The sequence below is a fragment of the Tursiops truncatus genome, chromosome 12, assembly GCF_011762595.2.
Source record: "Tursiops truncatus isolate mTurTru1 chromosome 12, mTurTru1.mat.Y, whole genome shotgun sequence".
Lineage (NCBI taxonomy): Eukaryota > Metazoa > Chordata > Mammalia > Artiodactyla > Delphinidae > Tursiops > Tursiops truncatus.
The window spans coordinates 20,766,907-20,773,402 of NC_047045.1; positions in this window are offsets into that span (position 1 = coordinate 20,766,907).

Below are 6,496 nucleotides of genomic sequence, written 5' to 3' on the forward strand. Positions count from 1 at the left end.
AATTGTCTCATTTTAATAAATTAGTGAATTAATCAATCTTAGGTTTTGTTTCATATTTATAAGTCACTATTAATACAAGATTGTTTTTAAAAGAAACTCCCTAGTTTTCATCTGGTATTATGATTTTTGTATGTAAGTGATTAATCCATTTGGTATTTATTTGGTGTGAGGTAAGGATCTAATATTTTATTTTTCTCGATGGCTACTAAGTGGTCCCAACTTCTTTCATGAATAAATCACCTTTAAATTTAAATGACACTTCTGTCAAATATTAAATTCCTCCATAGACAGTAATGTTTTGTTAAGACCATTATTCAGTTTAGGAATCTAGAAATTCCCCGGGTCAATTCACCAGAGTTTATGCTAGAATGACCTCCTGAATCCAAGTAGATGTGTGTGGCAAGGAAAAAGTGATATGTAGGAAACAGAGTGCCAGCTGGTGTTAAGATAGCAAATAGGAACAGAGAAAAGTTAAGATAAAAATATGAAGAAAAAGTAAGGAAGATTCCAAAACAAATGCTTATGATGCAGAAGGTGATCTGCATTCCAAGTGCCCTACTGATAAAATAGGCAATCATCTATTCCAATTGCCCTCATGATAAAGTTTAAATTCCATCACGTGAACTCCAGGACCTGTCTGATCTGGCCTCTGCCTACCTCTCTAGCCCCGGATAGGTTGTTACCCCTACTTGTCTTTCAGGTTTCAGCTTAAGCACTATTTCCCCAGGTCTACTTCCCTGACCTGGTCAGTACTGAATCAGGTATTCCTCTTATGTGTCTCTGCAGGATCCTGTGCTTTGTAGAGTCTGTCTAGTCTCTTAAAGCTTTCACCTCTGTTGTAGACTTTTCCCCCACCCCCTAGCTTTTATAGATCTTTCTCCTGGTAGATAAATTTCTCTCTGGGAGACTGCCCCTTCTCTTACAATAAGCTCAGTGTTTCTGAGGGCGTTGACTCCACCCAATGCAGAGATCCCACACGGGATTTAGAGCAAAGGCATTTTAGTGCCAATCATGCTCCAAGCCCCAGTGCTTGGTTCAGGGATGGGCGTGTGCCCAAAGGGAGCTAATAGGACACAGTGAAACTTAGACTGGGGAGCCTGAATACAGACTCAAACCAGAAGTCATCGCAAAACAGGAGGCTGAAGGATGAACCAAAAATAAAGCGGAACTAAGAAATGGGAAGACAGAGAACATCACTTGAAGCCCTAGGTCAATCTGAAACCAGTCTTGTGCCTGGACTGTTTAATGATATGTGAGTTAATGCATTCCCTATTTGTCCTCAAGTCACACTGAGTTGGGTTTTTTGTCACTCCCAACTGCAACTTCTTAACCTAAAGGTTAAGCTTCTTAAGGGCAGAAACTGTCTTAATGCTATTGTATTCCTAGCACCATGCCCGGAGCACAGCAGCCTTCAATACAGCTACAGGGGAAAAAACAGAATAACTAATCTGATAAAGTTCTTTCAAATTCTAAAGTGACAATTGCTTCCATGTATTGATATTCTACTTGCAAAAGATCACTGAGCCCGGGTTGTAAGGCAGAACCTGGATTCTTTGCAGGGCTCCCTGGGTCAAGGTCCTTGGTTTTCTCATCTATAAAATGGCAACAATAATACCTAATTTGAGGCTTGACGTAAAACTGATGATAAAATAAGACCTGGGAGCGTGCCCCACTGCTGCTTCCGGTAAGCGGCCACAAGACCCGCCACACGCCCCGCAGGCCAAGTCCAAGGTCAGGTGCATGGGGACCCATCCACAGTGGATCCTGTGGAGTTCTCCATGTGCCCAGCATTACCCTCAGTACTGCCAGACTGTGTGGGTCCTCAGGCTGAAATTAGTGCCCAAAGTGCAGAAGAAGGCAGACCAAGCCTGGGCTGGGTCCTGGCAGGGTGCAAGGTGCTGAAGGCCATCAGTGAGTGCCGGGAGCTGACGGCCTGGGAGTAGGCCAAGAACCTGGAGCTGGGGTAGCAGCAGGCCGAGGACAGGGCCCCCCAGGCTGGAGAGGCGCAGGCCTGGACATGACTCTAGGAGCTGGAAGTGCTACAGCTGCAGGAGAAGATGGAAAACTTCCTCACCCAAGAGAACCTGGAGATGCAGGTGCAAGACGCATTGGACTCCTGGAAGACATACAACTGGGCCATTTCTAGCACAGGGCTCCTAGGGGCCCAGCAAGGACAATGCCCACCCAGGGCCCAGAAACCATGTGTGTGGGGGCAGGGGGGATTAGGAGAGTTGAGCCTGATCTGGAATAAAGCATCTGGTGCTTTTTATTAGGAAAGCTCAGCCTACGCCAGCACAGCCCTCACCTTGTGGCCTCTGAACCCACTACTTGGTTAGAAACTCTCCAACACAGTGCGCTGTGCCACCCATGTGCACAGCTCTAAGCACAGCACCAGCCCCTGGGACAGGTTCCATCTCACAGAGGAGCAGACCGGGCCATAGTCCCCTCAGGCAGCCAGGTCATCTCTGAGTATCTTTAAGGTTAGCAGTTAGCAAATTACAAGCCATGGGTCACATCTGGGCTGCTGCCTACTTTTGTTAGTAAAGTCTAATTGGAATACGCGCACGCACACACGCACACACACGATGATAATAACAGCACACATAAATACTTATTGTTAAACTGATTATTTCACCCTTTTTCTCCTGTAGGCTTAATCCTCTTCAGAATCTTTACAGATTATAAAAACCACACAGGAACTCTCTAAACTCGGAAAGGAAGGTATCATGGCTATCTATGAGAGGTTACCCTGATTTTGCAAATAAAATTGTTTTCACTCAGCTTCCAGTTGTCTCTGCTGATGAGAGAATGCAAAGTCGTGGATAATCAAAAGTCATTTATACATGTTCGGGGACCTTGTTGTCTGACGAGTTCAGCAGTAAATTTTCCTACCTAATTGCATTTTGCCTACAGTGGCACCAAAGTGAGTCTGGATTACGTGAGCGTATGTTGACCGGGTGGTAAAGAAGCTAATCATTGTGTCGGACAGGAACAGAAACCGAAACCATTTTTAAATGTTTTTAAATTTTACTTCATCGAATCCTCAAAGCAGATAATCTACAAAGCAGATCGATAATGTCAACTAAGTATAAGAAATTTTTTTGTTCGACGCCATCATGATTTTTAACATAGCATATGATTTTTAACATAGCATTATAATTTTTTTATTTTGCAATAATTTATAAAAATTTACCTACTGTAGTTAGAGGAACTTTTATTAACTGTAAAATTTTACACTACTTGAATAATCTCATGTTTCAATTACCAGCTTCTTTTTTTTTTTTTTGCGGTACGCTGGCCTCTCACTGCTGTGGCCTCTCCGGACACGCAGGCTCAGCGGCCATGGCTCACGGGCCCAGCCGCTCCGCGGCACGTGGGATTTTCCCGGACCGGGGCACGAACCCCCGTCCCCTGCATCGGCAGGCGGATTCTCAACCACTGCACCACCAGGGAAGCCCTACCATCTTATTAAAGTAGCACAAGTAATGGTTGAAGCATTATTCATAAGTTAATGCTGTTTTAATTCTGTGAGTGAAATGGATTAAAAATTCTTTATGGAGTGCTGCTGAACCACAGATCACAGTATGAGCAGCTGCGCTTTGGAGAACAAAACGATTCCTCTGTGCATGTGTGACTGGGGAGCCAGGATAGGAGGTATAAGAGCATAAATTGGTTTGCAGAGAAAATGTAGCAGGCTCAGCTGGACTGGGAACTATCGTCTTAGGTGTGCCTAGTGAGATTTGCAGGTGCAAGGCATTGCTAGAGGATTCCTTTCTTAAATGTCTGTAAAGAAACTTATTCCTGTAGTGACATCAGCATCATGGCTTCATGAGATGCTCCCGTTGCCTCTCTCCCTTTCAATCTACAATTAAAACATCCATAACTCAACAAAGGCTCCTCTGCCCAAGACACCAGGACGCCAGAGAGATCCACACGGCTGTAGATCTAAAGGTGAGTGGATTGGAACACACAGAGGAGACAGAACCGGGGGAACAATGGAGGTGGTGCCCACCATCCCAGCCGCAGCCCCAGACAATGCAGGAACAGCAGCAGAGGTGACACACACGACTCTGGCCGCCCAACACAGTAGCACCTGCAGCCACAGGGAACCAGGTGCAGTGGAGGTGGCACTCACAAACCTGACAATCCCAGATGTGGCAGAGGCACCTGAAGCCCTGGCTCACCCGCCTCCCCTCACCACAGCGGTGGTGCCCACGACTCAGGCAACCCCAGACATGGCAGAGGCGTCGACCATCCCCATGCCCTCGATGACAACACCAGCAATAGCAGGGACACTGGAAGCAACAAGGCTCCAGCGGCCCCAGAGGTACAAGCAATGATGACAAGGACACTGCAACACCTCTGGCAGAGGTAGTAGAGGATGGGAAGTGCCAATTCTCAAATACAGCCTGAGGAAGCGCAGCTAAGAGAAACCAAAAACTTGTGCTATAGCGCCACCTACTGAAAGACAAAAGAAAGGCCTCCAATTACCAACCTGTTGACTTGATAGAATCAAGTTTGCAAAAAAAGCTTTACCTAAAGACAGGCGTTTGCTACTTCACATGCACTGGCAAAGGAATAACTCATCAAGCACCATGAAAAACCTTGGTCACACAGAACCACAAGAAGAAAATGACAATTCTCCAGAAACCAAACTTAAAGTCATGAAAGACTGATCTGATAGAGAATTCAAAACAGCTGTCGTGAAGAAACTTAACAAGTTACAAGAAAACTCAGAGAGGCAGATCAGTGGGCTCAGGAATAACATTAACAAACACAAATAATATTTTACCAAAGAAACTGAAACTCTAAAAAAGAACAAGACAGAAATTCTGCAGCTTAAGAACTCAATAAATGAGATGAAGAATGCATTAGAAATCATTGGAAATAGAGCAGACTATATGGAAGAGAGACTAGTGAACTCAAAGATAGAAATCTAGAAATGATTCAGGTAGAAGAGGAGAGAGAACTAAGTTTTTTTAATGAAGAAACTATGAGAACTACCTGACTCCATTAGAAAAGGCAGCATAAAGATAATTGTATCCCAGGGGCTTCCCTGGTGGTGCAGTGGTTAAGAATCCACCTGCCAGTGCAGGGGACACCGGTTTGAGCCCTGGTCCGGGAAGATCCCACATGCCATGGAGCAACTAAGCTCGTGCGCCACAGCTGGGCCACAACTACTGAAGCCGGCATGCCTGGAGCCCGTGCTGTGTGACAAGAGAAGCCACTGCAATGAGAAGCCCACACACCACAGCGAAGAGTGGCCTCCACTCGCTGCAGCTAGAGAAAGCCTGCGTGCAGCAATGAAGACCCAATGCAGCCAAAAATTAAAATTAATTAATTAATTAAAAAAAAAAAGATAAGCATATCCCAGAAGGAGGGAGCAGAGAGCTTATTAAAAGAAATAACAGCTGAGAACTTCCCAAACCTGGGGGAGGAACTGGATATACAAGTCCACAAGGCTAATAGAACACTTAATTATCTTAATGCAAACAAAGACCTTCTCCAAGACACATTATACTAAAACTATCAAAAATCAATGATTAAAGAAACGAATTTTAAAGGCAGCCAGGGGATAAAAAGACAGTAGCCTACAAAGGAACTTCCATTAGGCTATCGGTATATTTCTCAGCAGAAACTCTACAGGCCAGGAGAGAGTGGAATGGTGTACTCAAAATATTGAAAGATAAAAACTGTCTGCCAAGAACACTCTACCCAGCAAAGTTACCATTCAAATATGAATGAGAAATAAAGACTTTCCAGACAAACAAAATCTGAGGGAGTTCATCACCACTAGACTTACCTTACAAGAGATGTTGAAAGGAACTCTTCTACCTGAAACACAAGGCAAAAGTAAATAAAACTTTGAGTAAGGTGATAAATAGACAATCAGAAAATTGCAACTGTATATCTGAATAGGTTGTTAAACACAATTATAGTATAAAGGTTAAAGGGGGGAAAATCATTGAAAATAACTATAGCTACTTCAATTTGAAATGAACCCACAAATAAAAAGGGACAATTTGTGGCAATAAAAACATAAAAAAGGAAGAGGAAAAGAATGGAACTTATATAGGCAAATGAAGATAAGATGCTATCAGCAGAAAACTGACATTTTATCTATGAGGCATGTATACAAACCTTATGGTAACCACAAAACAAAAATCTAGAGCAGAGACACAAAATATAAAAATGAAACTGACAAAAACATCATAGAAAACCATCAAACTAAAATAGAAGACAGAAACACAAAGAAAAAGAAATAATGAAGACATAGAGCAGCCAGAAAACAAAAGATAAAATGGCAGTACTAAGTCCTCATTTATCAATATTCACCCCCTAAATATAAATGGATTGAATTCACTGATCAAAAGACACAGAGTGGCTGGCTGGAATAAAAAACAAGACCCAACTATATGCTGCCTCTAGGACACTCATCTCAGCTCTAAAGCAAACATAGGCTCAAAGTGAAGGGTTGGGACATGATACTCCAAGC